At 33.1% G+C, this 18,519-nt stretch overlaps 1 protein-coding gene and 2 long non-coding RNA genes across 5 annotated transcripts in view; 2 read left to right on the forward strand and 1 right to left on the reverse strand.

Annotated features, from left to right (window-relative positions):
• Positions 1-18,519, forward strand: part of LOC125661697 (multiple epidermal growth factor-like domains protein 11) — a 55,886-nt gene that overhangs the window by 22,386 nt on the left and 14,981 nt on the right. The gene's annotated exons all lie outside the window — the stretch shown is intronic.
• On the reverse strand, positions 3,609-15,502 carry LOC130049073 (uncharacterized). Its single transcript, XR_008797590.1, has 4 exons — positions 15,428-15,502; positions 8,642-8,837; positions 6,041-6,157; positions 3,609-5,501 (listed from the first exon to the last, which is right to left on the reverse strand). It is a non-coding gene; the product is annotated as an uncharacterized LOC130049073 (long non-coding RNA).
• LOC125661779 (uncharacterized) lies at positions 5,496-16,988 on the forward strand. The gene is made up of 2 exons (XR_008797592.1): positions 5,496-6,424; positions 15,295-16,988. It is a non-coding gene; the product is annotated as an uncharacterized LOC125661779 (long non-coding RNA).

Here is an 18,519-nt window from a genome sequence, read left to right on the forward strand (position 1 = left end):
TCCCGCCTACAGTGTGTCGGGGAAAAAGTCACAGCTCTCCAATATCTCATCGACTGAGGTACAATATCTCAATGAGCTGTTCAACAATTACGATTTCATCAGAAATGTTAGACTATTTTAGTTCAGATTTATTTGAGAAATAATTTTTATAGGTATGACAAAAGATTTTGCTAGGGGTCCGATGAATTTAACATCAAAAACAAAAATGGCGAGACTCCTGATCATGACTTGGATGTGTATATATGGTAGCCAAAGCCGAATCTGTTTAAAACTCCGAGAAGCTTCCATTTGGTTTTGACGTTGAGATTCGAAAACAGACTGAGAGTAAAAAAAAGAAGCAGCTAAACAAGTTTGCCATTTTGCTTATTCAGAACAGCTACACTTTTAGTTGTACTTCATCGTACACAGGTACATGGTCTGTGCATGGCGATCTAGGTCTTTTTCTTCTCTATGTGTATTGTAAATTGATTTCATTCAGGGCAAAGCTTTTTTATGTCCACGAAACGAAATCGTAAATTTATGCTACAAACATGTTTAAACTGTATTATGATGAAAAATTAACAAGCCAATGGTCAGATTGTATACAGAAAATCTGACTATAAATGTGGATCCAGCAGGAATTTACGTTGGAACGGTGGGAGGGGGTAGAAGTGGCACTGCTATATGTCACAGTTCCTGAGAATCAGCGATGATTTTATTTTGACACAAAAAATGACAGTTGACAGTTAAAACTGAATGTTTCAAGAATAATGAACCCTGATTTTTATTTTAAATGAATACTCTGTGTATTCCTAGAAATGTCGTCAGTTAAAAAAAGGGTCACATAAAAGTAAAACAAAATTTCTATTATGTACCAAATTGTGCGATACTATTCATACACACACTGTTTTCTGACGTATTCCCTTTAAATAATTATAAGACTGTGATATTGTTACGTTTTTTTTTCAATCAGACTTATCCATGCAAAATAGTTAGGTATGGCTCTATTTTTCCGGTATAAGACCTGCTTCAAACATTTAACAATTTCACTCATCACAAAATTATGGGTACCGTACAGAATCAGAAGCATGGTCTGGTATTTTTATCCCATGAAACATCAGCCATGCAACTGAGTTTGATTCAGGTAGGGCCTATACAATTATATATTGGGAATGAGACACACATGTAATCCCGGAACTTTAATCTGCTCATACATTTAGAAAATATTTTGACACTTGACTGGTACAGTTAAACCCGAGAGGTATCATCCATGCATCTAGGGCAGAGAGTTACTTGGAAATAAACTGTTTAAAAATCTTTAACCTGCGAGATACAGACGATACATAAGCTGTCCCCACTTCGTTGAGGTGAGCTAAACATGTCCTTGATTTCACTCAGCCATTATGAGTACCATAATTTTTGAAGGGTCAAAATGTTAAAATAGTATTAGAAAGCAGGTAGCTTAATAGTGTATATATATCACAGGGCATTCGCATGATCGTTGAAAAATAAATAAACATTCAAGTCAAATATTTCATGTAAATATTAAACAAAACCTTCATATATTATCAAAACATATTTGACAGGCCCGTAGGAAGCAGGTGGGGATTTTTTTTTTGGGGGGGGGGGGGGGGGGGGCAACCAAATATTTTTAGAAACTACCAAGCAAAAATTTCTTGACGAGAAACATCGAAAAGAAAAAAGGTAATCAGACACTATTATTGTGGGGGCACAAGCATCAAGGAGCTAATTTTTTCTCTAGTATACTATATATCGGCAAAATTATGGGGGCACGGCCCCTTGGGTTTCTACGGCCATGTTTGTAGCACCCGGTACCGTAATTAATGTTGTGTACTTGAATAAGAAAAACGTACTTTAACCTGAGGACCTTATACACATTGTACACTTACACAAAATAAGAGGCTCAGAAACTTGGACCTTCTACACGCGGCTAAAGTTTAAGAGAAATTACACAAGATAAAGATATAGAAACTGAAGAATATATATAGCCAATGAAAGTTTGAAGACTTACACAAGACAAGGGTATATATAGAAAACTGAGGACCTTTTACACAAGGTAAAAGTTTGGGGACTTACACATGATAAGGGTACCTACAGAAACTGAGGACTTTATACACAAGGTAAAAATTTGGGGACTTACACATGGTAAGGGTACCTACAGAAACTGAGGACTTTATACACAAGGTAAAAGTTTGGGGACATACACATGATAAGGGTACCTACAGAAACTGAGGACTTTATACACAAGGTAAAAGTTTGGGGACTTACACAAGAGAAGGGAGATAGAAACGGGGGACCTTATACGCACGGTAAACGTTTGGGGACTTACATATTGTAAGGGTACCTACAGAAACTGAGGACTTTATACACAAATAAAAGTTTGGGGACTTACACAAAATAAGGGTATAGAAACTGAGGACCTTATACAAACGGTAAAAGTTTGGGGACTTACACAAGATAAAAATAAAAATAGAAATTGAGGACTTACACAAGATAAGGGTATATGTAGAAACTGAGGACCTTATACACATGGTAAAAGTTTGGGGACTTACACATGGTAAGGGTGCCTACATAAACTGAGGACTTCATACACAAAGTAAAAGTTTGGGGACCTACACAAGGGTAGAGAAACTGAGGACCTTATACACACGGTAAAAGTTTGAGGACTTACACAAGATAAGGGTATAAATAGAAATTGAGGACTTACACAAGATAAGGGTATATTTAAAAAAAAATGAGGACCTTATACACATGGTAAAAGTTTGGGGACTTACACAAGATAAGGGTATAAATAGAAATTGATGACTTACACAAGATAAGGGTATATTTAGAAAATGAGGACCTTATACACACGGTAAAAGTTTGGGGACTTACACAAGATAAGGGTTTATATAGAAACTGAGGACCTTATACAGGATACAAGTTTGGGGACTTGCATCAAATAATATGGTTTAAACAGAAACCGCGGACCTTATTTACAATGAAAAATTTGGGTACTTGAAGATAATAAACTTATATTCAATTTAGGACATATTACAGTACATGCACTTGATAAAAGTACAGTAACATGAGGATCTCATACAAGGGTATGGCTATTAATTAAAATTGGAGACTTAATCAAACTTAATTGCACCTTTTTTACTTTAAGAAAAGTATGTGATACTTTGGAATTTTTTCATGTAAAATCAAATCATAGTAAAACTTCCTACAACACCTTCAATGTTTGCTACACACGTCATGCAAGGCTTGTGAAGCACTGTTCAATCATGCGAGTTCCTTCTATGCAAAGTATGTATTTACATAGTGATAGATCTGCTGCAAAAACTTCACCCTGGGACAGTGCTAACTATGACTCAAATACAGACCGTATATCATATTTATTCCTCCTTTAGATCAATGAGCTACAAATTGACTGCATGTCCCTTATTCACACCAGACACCATTCTCCTGGACCTGCTCACATACTGAGGTATTAAATTATTGACTGACAAAAAAGTACTGAACCATTCAGTCAATACAAACAGTTTACGTAAAATGGCCTATGGGTATCATGTTTAAATCTTCTGATTTAAATGTTGTCTGATCTACTAAGCAACAAAATGTTTAAATTTAGGTAAAAAATCAAAATTTATTATCAAATTAATTTCACAAATTCAATTGATAAAATTCTATTACAGTTTCAGTTGTAAATACATAATCTAATGCTTCTGATGTTCATTCAAATCAGTTGTGTTCATAGATACTTGACCTTCAACATAGCATGAAAACAAACATTTATTACAATACTATAAAAAGTAAATTTCCAAAATACCTCCAGACAATTTTTTTCTTGAAAATACATGTGTTAAAGAATCTGACTTTAAACTCATCATCATTCATACAATTGTCATCATTTCATTTCAGATATAAAATTATATCACATGACCAACTGATCAATATTACATGTACCTGTAATATGCAAATTAACATATTCTCTGCATTTTGATTAAACAATGTTAACAATGTGCCCATGGGACAAAATGCTCACCTGAGTAACTATGACCATTCTTGTTTTTAATCAGATTTTTTTCCCTACACATTCCTATGAAAAACTTTTATTTGATTACCCATTGAAGCCCAGGAGGTAGTGGGGGGGGATTAATGACTAGAGCAATCTTGAATCTATGCTTACCATAGGATGCTTCTATATACATATGACTAATCATTACTTTTTTATTCATGGGGGAAATAGTTTTAGAGAATTTTGCTATGTATTCCTGTGTAAAAATTTGACCGCCCATAGTTGTCCCACCCTACCTCAGGGCCGCAATTGGACCAAACTTGATTCTACACTACCTGAGGATACCTCCATATAAAATGAATTATCATAGCTATGCTGTTCTTGAGAAATAGATTTTAAGGATTTTTCCTATGTATTCCTATGTAAAGCTTTGATTGCCCATAATGGCTCCACCAGTACCCCGGGGGTCATGATTTGAATAAATTGAATTTACAATTTGTCAGAAAGCTTTCATTTAAGTTTCATCTTTACTGACTCAAAGGTTCTTGAGAAGAAGATTTTTGAATGACAACACCCACTTTTACTTTTTCTTAATTATTTTCCCTTGAAAGACGGTGTGGCCCTTCATATGCACAAACTTGAATTCCTAATTTGTTCCAAGTTTGGTTGAAACTGGTCCAGTGGTTCTGGAGAAGATTATATTGTAAAAAGTTGACAATGATTGATTGATAGATTGATTGTATGTTGTTTTACATCCCGTTTGAGATTTTTCAGTCATATAGAGACCTCACCATATACCAGTGAAGGGCTTCAAATTTAGACCTTTACTCGGAACTTAGGGCCATCAAGCAGTGAGGGATCTTTATCATGCCAACACCTACCATGACACGGAACCTCAGTTTTTAAGGTCTCATCTGAAAGACCTGAAACTTTTATTTCAATGTGCTGAGCGCTTGGCCATGGAACAGTTGCTACCTATTTCTTATTGACTCAGGTCAAGTCGCAGCAGGGATTCGAACATCCGACCTTCCGGTCACAACAACGACAGACAACAGACAAATTTTGATCAGAAAGGGTCACTAAAAAGCTGAAATTTGTCAAAATCTATTTTGATAATGATTCAACAAATTCTATTATGTACAATTTATGTAAATTGTAAGAACTGTAAACAAAAATATCATTTTTCATACAGATACCATCAATTGTAGTGAACAATCAAAGTAGTATCGAAATCAACATTTTCTCTGTTTTTTAATTAGATTGTAGACTTGGTCTCTTACATTTCTCCAAGTTCTTTTTGAAAGGTTTTTATCTTTTTTCAAAACATTTGTTACATCATTTTTCCCAGGTACCTTCAAAATGATAATAAAGTGTGAAAAATGTTTGTGAATGGAGTTCATTTCAGATGAAGTCCATGGCTTTTTCTGTAACTTCTGTCGCTTGGATGAAGACTCATCCATTTCTCTGGAACATCCGCTATCAGATACTGCCTCCCTCTTCCCTAAAATCAAGTTTTCAGATTATAATTTTGGTTGGTAGTATGGTATGTGTATAGATAATGCAAATTGCTCAGAAAGTGGTACATCATGACTGGCTAAATATTTTGAGAAGAGTGAAGTGATTTTTATCATGTGAATGCGATTTAGGAGAGTGGTTGTTTACATATTGATGTGTACTGGTAATAAATACTTTCATTAATTGAATGGTCTGTGTACTTCAGTGGTTAACTATGCACAAAATTATATACTTTGTTCTACTAGGAATTTAATCTCAGCTCCCCCATCTCCATTCAGAAGACTTTTGTGTGAAGTACAATGTCTTTCATACTGGCAAAGTTCACTCAATGTAAATAAATTGTGTCCTGAACTAAACCTTGCTCTATTCTCGAGTATAATCATCCTGATTGCCATTCATAAATTCCATTTCAAGTCTTGAGAACTACACATTTCAATGCATGTAGTCCATGTTGGGCTTATGCTTACAATACCAAGTAAAGAAACTTGATGCTCAACATTGTTTCATGCAGTGTGTATACAGTACCTGGAGTCACAGTTTGGAAATTCTGGTTGTCTTGACTGTCATCTATTTCCTCCTCACTCTGATCCTCATCATCCACACAAGAAACACAAGTACTGGCATCAATATCCTTTACTTCCTCTGGAAAAAAATGAAACTTGATTTTAAAAACACAAATATTTAAACCAGAATAGAAAGTGCCATTTTATGATATACACACATGTTCATAGGTCAAAACCTTTGTAATGTGAGGTATGAGCCTCCACCTTTTTGTTTTAAGTTTTGCACAATTATCATTGGCCTTGGATCCCTGATTTTATGGCATTAGTAATGAAAAATGATATTAATTCTTACAGTTACTGCCAAGATAAAAGAAATGCTGTGGTCATAATTCTACATTAAAACACTGTAAGTATAGAAAGTATACATATCAAACTTCCACAGGGTGAATAAATATATGTACAGTAAAACATCCCTATAGCAAAATACTAAGGACTGACCATTTTGCTCTCATAGATGTAATTTATATTGTTAAGTTGCCAACATGGTTTACAACAAAACGGAATGAAAATAACTTTGCTTTAACATGTTTAACGACCCTCTCTACACTGAACACTAATTTCAGGGTACTTTTGTGTAGTTAGACCGATCCACCACTTGATATAAAATAGAATAATTTGCAATCTGCATTCTATTACATAATTTATAAAGATTAATTCAAGCATTCTAAACACTATATTAGTCCATGATAGAGTTATTAAAAACTTAATTTGCATGTATTTTTCCCATTTGAGTTAGCAAAATTTGCCATTTCAGCAAGTTTGTTTACATATGCAGTCATGGTTTAGGAATTTTTTTTTCAGTAAATATTGTTGTTGATAAAAAAAACTTTTTGCTGGGTAGCTCAGAAAATGAAATGATCAATTTGATTAATTATTATTTAAAGTACTTTGTGTATGGTTGCAAATGTAGAGGCAATCCGCCTTTGTTAAATAACTTTATTATCACTTGGACAAATGTGTACAAAGTAGAAAGGCAGTTAGCATGTAAAAATGATTATGTAGATGTTTTTGAGAAGAAATGGAATACATTTCATAAATTAAAAGATTTATAGATTTTAGATCATCCAGAATATATAATATGTAATTGTATATATTAATTAGCCTATGTATATCATCGGAAGTTATTATCAATGTCATAACAGTACATTTGTTATACATTTAAAACCTTTAGTTTGTGACAACCTATTAGATTAATATTATTTTGTATAGTGTACATATGATAAGCCAGAGTAATTTCATTCCTTTCTAATTCTCTTCCTTTTTTCCTATCTTTGAATGAATGCCTATTAGAGTGGATGTGTGAGTAAATGGTAGATAAAATACCCTGTACCCCCTATTCAGGTGGGTTTGTAAGGGCATGATGTTAAAACCCTGACTGTCATAATGTGAATAAATGTTGTATGAACCTAAAAAAAAAAAAAAAAAAAAAAAAGTTTGTTTACATATGCTAAATTCATAACCTAACGTAGCAAGAAATGAGGTATTTCATTGGATGACAAGAATGAACCAATTACATCACTTTGGAATGTAATGGTTTGGACCATGGATATTTGCCTGGATAGGTCAGTTGGTAGAGCACCTGCACTAGTGATGCAGGAGTCTCAGTTCGATACCTGGTCCAGACATACATTTTCTCCTTTCTTAGTACGGGAAATTCCCAATCTATTTTTAGTCTGAAGTAGAAAAACTATGTGAAACCCACTTTTTGTTTAACACAAGGTAGTAAACAATAGATTGTCCATCTAACCAACAGTTCTGACACACTGTAGAGCACCAAATTTTTTTGATACCTTATTTTTGCAAGAAAGTCATATGGTATTTATTAGCAAGACAAAATTTTTATAGAAATCTGTATATTGTTGAAAATAATCCTTAACATTAAAAATACATGTAAGCAGACAGTCTCAAGTCATTACATAAAATAAAGTTCTAAAGAAAAAGAAGTGATTTGCAGCAGTAGTGAAACAGTGAAAATTTCATACCAGCATAAAATATATTCTAATGAAAGCTATTAAGTTAGGGTTTGTTTGGGTAACCATAAACAAATATAATAATACACTTTTCGTTATAGGTCCAGCAAATTTGCTGTATGTATAAACACTGTACATTTACCATTTCACAACTTCTGAGCTTATGTATTCATTCAAGTTTCATATAAGTTAGAGAAAGATGATCTCTAAGATGAAATTCGGTAAATTGCTTCAAAACTGTTGTACTCGGGTTGTAACCATAGTCTTAAGTTAGCATATTGAAGATAGATAACTTATAAATTTGATTTTCTCTGAGTGTTAAGTTCAATAAAAATTCTGGTGATAATTTTCAACAAAACAAGAACATAATGCACAAAAATAAGACCTTTCCATGGATTTGTATTTTTTGCACTTCTTTTGGACATCTACAGATAAAAGAGTCATGCAATCGATATCTTATTTTTGATTCAGCTAACATGAAATATGGCATTGCAAATGAGCTGAAATTAGATTGAATATTTACATGTGTATATTCATCCGCCTCAAATCACACATACACACACACAAAAAGCATGCAAATATGGCTTCATTACCTTTCTTCTCCAAGGATACATGTTACCAGGCCCATAATCATACAACAGTTCTGTATCTGGAGGTATTGGTTTTAGAGAGTAAAAGCAAATAACTGGCTTCTCATCTATCTCAATGACTTTTGGCTTACAATTTGGATGAAGATGATCATCGTTTAACAGGCGTCCAAACGAACCGTCTTCTTCTGAAGTATCAACCCTTAATGAAAAAAAAATTAGCACGATAAAATTCAGCCTAGCTTACATGACTATGATTTTATCACTGGAAAATGCTGATGCTGCTAAATAACATTATAAAAGCAGGATTTCTGGAGCTACAAATTCACTTGTACATGTTGTGTGAACTACATGTAAATTATAAATACATTTGTATTTGAAATGACTTGAAAACAGGATGCAACTTGGAAAAAATCTTGCAGATTATTTTGCACAAATACTACAAATAAAAATATGGTATTCAAACCTGTCTTTGCCCTGAGTAACCGAACGTAGCAAACTTGTGATGAGATCAACAGTTTTAGACATAGTCTGACATTCCTATGTAATCATCAATATTTCATATAAAATTTTGAAAATCTTTTTTAATACTGTACAATAAAAATAAGACTTTTCTCGTTGTTTTTTTTTTAAAGATAAATTTCAATAATTCTAAGGATCATTAGCTTTTGTATCGTACGTATGGTTCATAAGCTGATGTTCAAGGTGTCGCATTCCAAACACCAACTACCTACATATAACTTGTATGCAATTTTTTTCTCTAAAAGAACTTTAATTCTACAGTCTTCACGAAAACTCAGTGGTCCGAAGACCGAGGCCAGTGAATTTTACGGTCAGGTCAGTGAAAATTCAAAATCAGGAAGTCCGATGGGCTTGTAGACTTTTTGTAAGTCACATTAAACAGAATGTTGGATTTAAATATTCTAAATGTTGTATTTGCTTAAATTTACCATCAAAATAAAAATTAGTTTAAAAAATAGCACATAAAGTAAGTGTTTGGACATTGTAGTCTGTTTATTTCGTAAAGAACGATAACTATACTTGTAATTGTCAAGATAACTTATACATTGATCACGTGAATATTAAACGACCAACTTGTAGAAACAACAAATTAAAATGGTCGCGTTATGTATCGCACCGCACACCGGTAATTGCTGCTTTATTGCATTGTCCAATTAAAATGAACTTCAACAATTGCAGTTATCTCTGATTTTATGCAATTTCTATAGTTTATAGAAATAATCATTTACATTTGATGTTAGTAGAGAAAACTACTTCCTAAGGTGCACTCAGGCTGTTTTCATGTTTGTGAAAAATACGTGAATTTGTAGTCTTGTTGTTTGTGGGCGAAGAGAGAGAAAATACTGTGTACGGTGTTGTTTTTCTGGTATCGACAGAAAGGATGTCTTAGGGTGGATATGGATACGAGTAATAACCATAGTTTCAGTAAAATAATTGTACAATTTTACAATGCATTCCATAATGTATGTGATAAACATATTAAAATTTAAGGGACCAGTAAATTTCACTGTGGCCCAGTAAATTCAGACAGTTCACTGGTCCAAATGGCCAGCAAGTTTTAAATGTTTTCGTGAAGACTGATTCTATGAGGAAACCCTACTTGTATACATAATATTGCTTGACTACCTCAGTGTGCGAAATTAACCATGGACCGATAGACAATGTATATAGAAAATCGAGTCGGTCTATAACGATCAAAATAGTTATAGACCGACTTGTCTATATGAATTCTGAGTAAAAAACTGGTTCCCCGCCGCTTATTAAACATATATGAGTAGTGGGACCAGTTTATATGTAGTATGCTGATATTTCTGTTCACCCCTTAGCTGTAATAAAATGTTCCACAATGTAATTACAAATCATTCGAATCAGATTATTCCATTTTCAACAGGGGGGGGGTCAATATGATATTTACTTCAATGGACGCCATTTTTTGTGCAAATTCGGAATGTCCTTTTTGAACAGTTTTAAAAATATATGGAAGGTGCACGCACTTAAGTCAAACGGAAAGCGGTCAGTACAACAAGTTCCAGCAAGGCTAAAGTCGCAGAAAATCATGAGAAAATGAAACGTAAATGTGACTTAGATGAAGAATCAGGCAGTGAAACTGAGCTGGAACAAAATGAAAAAGAAAACGAAATTCTAATTGAAAAGCTTGACCTGCATGAAATTGAAAAAGAATATAATTAAACTATGAACAGATTACCAAACCGAATATGTGTCTATTATTTATTTTTAAATAACAATGAATATTGCATGATAAATTTCGGTCCATAGGAATTTGTTGTGGTCTATAGGAAATAAAATGACTATATATGGACCGAAAGTCTATAGGACTTTAAAGTTAGTTTCACACACTGCTACCTTATGAATTTCACCTCAGTATAAGACCAATAGGATTAGTTTATTGGACATGAAACGTGTGAAGTTGATATCAAATAGATATAAATTAGGATGTAAAACTTCAAGTTTTTGACCTGCTTAAGGTAATTAGGTTTGCGAAAGTTTGATAAGTGGCCAATAAAGTCATGTTGCATATCAGTATGTTCAGTAGGAATTTATCTTTTAAAAATTGACTTTTTAAAAAAAATCGCCCGTGTCGTTTTTTAACCAGATGGGCTTATTTTTGTGATGTTTTACATTTTCGGGATCTTTGTTCAAAAGGGAATACTAGTGGTATAAAAACTACAAGAGGCAAACTTATGGGGTAAAAAGCTGGTGGAATTATTGAAAAGAGTATTATATCTATAAGATTATCCTAATTGGTAGAAAAATGTTATTTTAAAACTAAAAAAAATAGCACTTTTTATATCCTGAATGAAATTTAAATTGCTTGTCATGGCAACAAAAAATGTATATTGAGCAGCTTTATAAGGTCTACGTCAGAAAAAATTACTTTAAACAATATTTGGACCATAAATATTTAAGAAAGCATATAGAATTACTACCCACCAGGCTTTCTTTCCATGGTAACAGATTAAAAAGAATTATTTCATTTATTCGATTTGTCACTTTGTTTTATAATTGTACAACTTTTGAAGAGTGCATTGAGCATTTTCATGAATAAGATACAATTCCAGCCCAAAAATGATATTTTAATATATTTATTTGTCAAGTATTGTAGTATCACATTTATTAGAAATTAAGATGTTGTGTTGTTTTTTTCTAAATTCAATACAATACAATATTTTCAATATCCCGGCGGGTTTTCGACGGTCCTGCTTCGTCATAAATTCTGCGTTACATTAGCCCGAACCTGTCTTATACTCTACATCTTTGAAATAATATCCATCCCCTTGTTCCATTGCTTGATATTTGTTTACACCTGTAACCTTTGCGACAATATAAAGTATAGAGCCCGGTCAATGGTGGATCTAGAGGGGGGGGGGGGGTAACGTAAAGTTAGTAAAAATGGCACTAATAAAATCTGTTTTATGTCGACGTTATGCAGATATTCCTCAGAAAAAATTAAGACTATTTTAAGATGTACTAGAGAACACCCTTTTCTTATTTTTATATGATCAGATCAGTCGCGTTTTCTGTATTTCAAAGTTCATGCGATAAATTGATCTATCAGCGCAAGTAGATGTCATAGCATTGAAATATATATAGTGCAAGTGCATATGTAATTAGAGAGCATTGTCAGATTTATTTTAAGAAATGCATGTAAATGTCATAAAAATTCCTAGCTTCGTTAATGTCGAACCTTGGCTTTGAGGATACTATTCACAAACAATGATCGATTATAACAGCATCAAATTAAATCCTGCTTTCCCTACTGAGCAAGATTCGCAGAGATTACATGGTCACAACATAATTTTAATGGTTCAAATCAACCGTAGCGCATACTACATATATATATATATATATATATATATATATATATATATATATATATATATATAAATTGTAGACTTTTATAATATCAAGGAAAATAATTCATAAATGATCATTTGAGAAACATTATTATTATTTTGTAATAGAGGGTTACACATACGCCGCTTGACACAAGTTTGACAACGTTAGCAGATCATATAACAAGTAAATATTATGACATTTTCCCTCGAATCAACTATGACGTGACGCATTTTTCATTATGACGTCATAAAACGCGAAGTGCACTGAGGTATATCCAGAGTTATATCCCTGTTGTTGCAAACCTTACCTTAAATTAAAAGTAATTTATGGAAAGAGGTGGTAAAAGTTTTTAACCTGTGTAAATTCAAAGTAATTTACATTTCATAAAATACAATGTAATTGTTTAACTTAAACATTAGGGACCCAAACTCTTTAATGAAATTGTGCAATATAAATAATAACCAGCAAAAAATTCTTACTAAAACACCTTCTCCTTTAAATGTTAATTCATAAATGATTATGTATGTATCATCTGCTAATTTGGGTCCCACTGTCCCTAATTCCCATATTTGTTTTCCATTCTCTCACCAGAGGGCGCGCTACGCAAGCTTCACTTTCACCTCTGTTATCGTCTGATAAATAGTTCGGCTAACCATATGATCTCGCACGGACAAAATGACGTCTTTGACTCCAGCAGAAGGCACGTTTCTGATCTTTGTGCAATGTCAGATTTTCATCATTATAATCTCGCTAGTTTTTTTTTTTAATGTAGAGTCCATAGTTACTAAGTGAAAGTGAAATAATACATTTGACAAGACAAAATAGTTCCATAAATATGGAGGTTGCACTAACGTAATTCAGCGTTTCGATACCTACCAATGTGTTTTTAACTCATAAATGTATGTTTTATTTATGAAAATGATGCAGATTTATTTTATTTTCAAAGACGCTCTGTTTTACAAAATTCTTGTAAATTAGACGATAACAGAGGTGTTGTGGAGCGTAGCGTAACGCCCTCTGGTGAGAGATTGATTTGTTTTCCTGTACATTTTGTTTTTTTAATTGCATTCATGGAGGCAAGCAATTATCATATAATGTGATTACAAACACACATAAGACACTACCCCAAAATTTAGTTAAATTTGACTTAAATTGTGTTTACTTGAACTTGTTTAAGTTAAACAATTACATTGTATTTTATGAAATGTAAATTACTTTGCTTTGCAAGCGGCACGTTGCGCCTTGCTACGCTTGCTATATAGGGCTGTGCGGTGCACCGAAAATTTCGGTGCACCGCGATTCATACCATTCGATTCGATGCACCGATTACAAATTCCGGATTTCGGTTCGGTTCGGTTTAGATTTTACTTACACCAAAACAACAAATATGGCGTCCGAGTGATGTTGAAAACATGTGGTTTTTTATGCAACGGAGATTTAAATCACTACTGTGTTAAGAGTTAGCATTTTCACCACTCAGATACCAACAGAATATGGTCCGTAAGATCATTGCAGTTTATCTTTACATGACATATAGCATTTCTGTCAGTGGTGGAGTGAAATCAACATCGTAGGTAATGACACAGATTTGACAGTTAACATGAGAGAAGTAAATCAATAAAGGAGAGATTTTCAAAAACTCTCAATTGATAGAATTGTTGAATTTTTGCATATCAATGAAAACAATATCATATACATTTTAGATTCACTATAGATTTGTGTAATAATCCAAAACTTATGCAGCACATTAATATAACAAATTTTGATAGACTGTCAGTGTTTTATTTTTTCTATCAAAGTTATAAAATGCCATTATGAATAGATATGATGTTTACAAATGACAACATATAGTTATATAACTTGAATTAAATCAAATCAAATATGCTACTCATTAAAATTGTTAATTTTTGTGGTGTCATTAGATAAATTGGACCTAACATGAACCGAATCGAAAATAACCGAACCGTGCTGTTCTGAATCGAAACCGAACCGAATCGAGCTAACCCTGAATCGTCCCAGCCCTATTGCTATTATTATATGTTCATGTTTTTTACAGTGAATAAAGCTCATGTTATGTTTATATTATTTTCATATCAACAATTGTGACATCACATGGGTTTTAATGTAAACAATGTAATTGGTAAAGTCACACGAAGTGGATTCGAATATCTAACAGTATAAAAACACAAACTAAAACACTGTGTAAATATGGGATAGCTGAATAATGAATTTTACCCTGAAAGTAATCCAGATAAAGACGAAAATTCAGCTCATTTTCTCCCTTCAAATTTACACACCATGCTGACATTAGAAACTCTCGGGATTGTTCATAGTGAATTCACTGATTTTGAGTAACGCCCGTGTTTATCTTGCTACATTGGCAATACATGGAAACGAATTCTTTTGTTAAACTGGGTCCGTAGGACAATATCATTTTAATGATAGAATGTTCCATCTATCTTCTTGCATGCCCTCAAGGGCCTAAATTTGGTATCAATAAATCTTATCTTATTGTACCAGGACAATGCATTTCATGTATGCCTGATTAATTGTTTTCATTGAAAAATACTCTTATATTTGTTATTCATAATATATTTATACATACAATATGGCGTAATATGGGCACAGCATTAATTGCATCTTATTGCTGAAAATGGACACTAACATAGACATGACCTAATCTGTGAATTTTAAAATATGCCTTCATTCACATGATATAAGATTTATACTGCTTTGTCTTAAATGATTATTTTATAATTTTTATTTCCTCCATTGTACAGATTTTTGCTGACCTCATCAATGGGTGCAGATTTATCTATTATGCCCGAATAAAAGTCGTAGTAGAAGTCAATTTAAGTGGAAATATATCTTACTACATAACTTCACCAATTTATCACAAGAAATTACCCGTACCATCACGTAGCTGTCTAGCCTGTCAGTTGTCAAGGATAATACGCGGGTATTAAAATGAAAGTTGAATGGGGAGGTGAATACCGATCCCGACCAGAATCAAGACGAAGAAAATCAGAAATTTTACAATAATAGGGGAAAAATCCAGGCGGGCGGGGATGAAAATCTATAAAAAATGTTATTATGGTCTAACACATCTATGGCGATTGACAAGAAATTGCACGGATGTAAGAGAGAATAAACAAGATTACAGCACTGGCAGAATGACAAGAAATCAAACACTCGATGCGCATTTTCAACACCCATAATGTGCCTTACTTCAATCAGCTGTTTACAGTGGTTTACACAGGAACTTGGACCTACGTTAGATACCACCACACAAAAAGAAATCCAGAGAAAATTTAAATTTTTAGGACTTATGAAGTATTGTTTTAACATTAGTTTGAAAATAGTTAATCTAGAGCATTTTTAATATAATATTATAAGTATAATCTAACATTATACAGTTATTGACTGGGTTCGAGGACAACAGCTGTTTTGTTTGACCCAAGAACGGGTATGTTGCCCGAAGCCGTAGGCTGAGGGCAACCGATCCGTTCGAGGGTCAAACAAAACAGCTGTTGTCCGAGGACCCAGTTAATAACTGTTTTGTTATACACCTTCAGTTTATAGGTTGTTTTTACTAGATGAACATGGTTTGTTGACTTTAAACGGATCGACAGTGTGATTGCGTACATTTATCACCGATTCCACTAGTTTAAAAGAAAACATACCCAATACCCTAATTGATAATTATATTTTTCGTGAATCTGCTCTGCTTTTCATCTTATAAATTCCATATTTCATCATCAGTCAAATCAGTGAACCTCGCCATTACGTAAACAAATCAGCAGACCAAGAATCATGTGACTTGCGTATAACCGCTTTAACACGAATAAAATAAAAATAAGTAAACTTCATCTTAATATACAATTGATTCTAGAAAATGATGAAGAGATATTTTTTGATGTTCTTGCTGTCCCTACTTTGAACATTTAATTGAACTTCATCTTCCGTTGCTGTCGCAAAATGGTCACCCGTCATTTCTCTTTATCCAAACGGCACGAAAAAATAACTCGAGTTAGCGCCATATGACGTCATCGGTCAACAGTCATTTATAACAGTCGATTTTAACAGTTCCCGGTCCAACAGTCGCCAGAACAGTCGAAATGTTGGACTTATATTTGTAAGGAGTTATATAGGAACTGTTTAATAGGGGTATAACAATAATAAATGTATGTTACCATCTAATATGCATCATGCAGCTTATCATAATCATCCTGACCGTGTGGTCCCAAGAATAATTATGAGAAAAAAATATATATATGTCAGAACGTGGAATTTTTTCCGGTTTGAGAGAGTTTGTTAAAATATTAGCGTTTTGTTAATAATCAAAGAATACAATGTTATGAAATGGCAGACAATTAATATTAACACACAGCTTTAGGCTAGTGTGACCACAATGAGATAGTATTCATTTATTAATCTTAGGAATTGTGTAGAATAAAAGGAAAAAAAGAAAAACAAATGGTTGTAGCTATATTATTTATAATTTATATCAGTGATTTGATCACTTTTTAAATCATTGCATGCATTGCTGCAGCACTAGCATCCCTAGTATAAACAACCTGAACACATTTATTACAATTAGTTTAGTCTTAAACAATAGAAAACAAGTGCGTTATCAATTGAGTAACAATGAAGTACGTTGATGTTTTATTAAGTAAATCCCTTTTGGATTTTCTTATTTTAGAGCTCTGTGTTGTCTGAAACAAAATGTGCTGAAAATTAATGAAAATTTGCGGCATAAAAATCAGAAAAAAATCAAAAAAAAAAAAAATTAAAAAAAATCGGATATTGGCATAATATTTTGTGACCTTATGTGACCTTTGTATATGATATCCCATAACTTAAAATCAATATTCATTTCATAACAGGGATGGCAACAGGTTTCTAATGATGAATTATTGCATCATTCTTAGGAACACCACAAACAAAGAGCAAAGAGGGGTCTGATCCTATCTTGTCCTTTTGTTTGGTAGTGCCCCCTTCCCCCAGGAAAAAGACCCCCCCCCCTCCCCCACTGAAATTGCTTTCTAAGGTCCTGATAAGGTCTACAAATTTTAGACACAAGTTAAAATGACATACATGTTCTATTTTAAGCATGCGTAACAATAAGTGAGAGGAAGGACCATATATAGTAATAGGTAGATGAATTAGAGAAGACTCCGATCTCAAGTTTGGCTTCAAAAACCTACATTACGTGTACTATTTTCCCGTATCTCCAATTAACGGGGACCAAATTCACTTATTATAAAACTTACAAAATCTCATGTTGTTATGACACATATGTGTGCACATTCAAATCGTTTATTAGTTGAATTCTAAAATATTGTGAAATGAATACAGCTTCCCGGAGTTTGAAATGCGTTCAAAACATACATTGGATTGCGAGTTCGGTTTTTGGTTTTCACTTGTAATTTATATGCTTTTTTAAAAATACAGATAATTTATATAGAAGGTTCTCTCGGCTATATATTAGAATATCTATTATGATATCACATGACTTCGTTGATCATCTGACGGTCATTTATAATTGTTTGAAGTGTTTCACGATTTCCGTAAAAGATCTCAAATGAATCCTTATAAATTGCCTGCGCTAGACTCTTTTATAAACACATCATAAATCTACCTCTTACCACTTGTATAAATCAGAGTATATTTCAAAAGTATATTTTTCGAAAGCAGTTTAAACACGCTGAATTTCAATCAAGGGTAATGAAACAAACTATTTTAAAATATTCGCACATATAAGATATTAAAATACAATTCAGACACGTGAATTTTGCAATAGCGTTCTGACATCTTATAGGCAGTTTGAAATAAGGTCTAAAGTTTTTGATATTCTCCCCGTCATAACAGCTCAAGTTTGCAGTGACTTGACGTCATTTTCCATTATGACGTCATATATTGGTAGTTCGGAGAAGTAAAGGCATAAAGTGCACTGTGATATTCTATAAGGGAATCCTTAACCTACCCGCGTAGTATACATTGTG

The sequence above is a fragment of the Ostrea edulis genome, chromosome 8 (assembly GCF_947568905.1).
Source record: "Ostrea edulis chromosome 8, xbOstEdul1.1, whole genome shotgun sequence".
In the NCBI taxonomy this organism is placed as follows: Eukaryota; Metazoa; Mollusca; class Bivalvia; order Ostreida; family Ostreidae; genus Ostrea; species Ostrea edulis.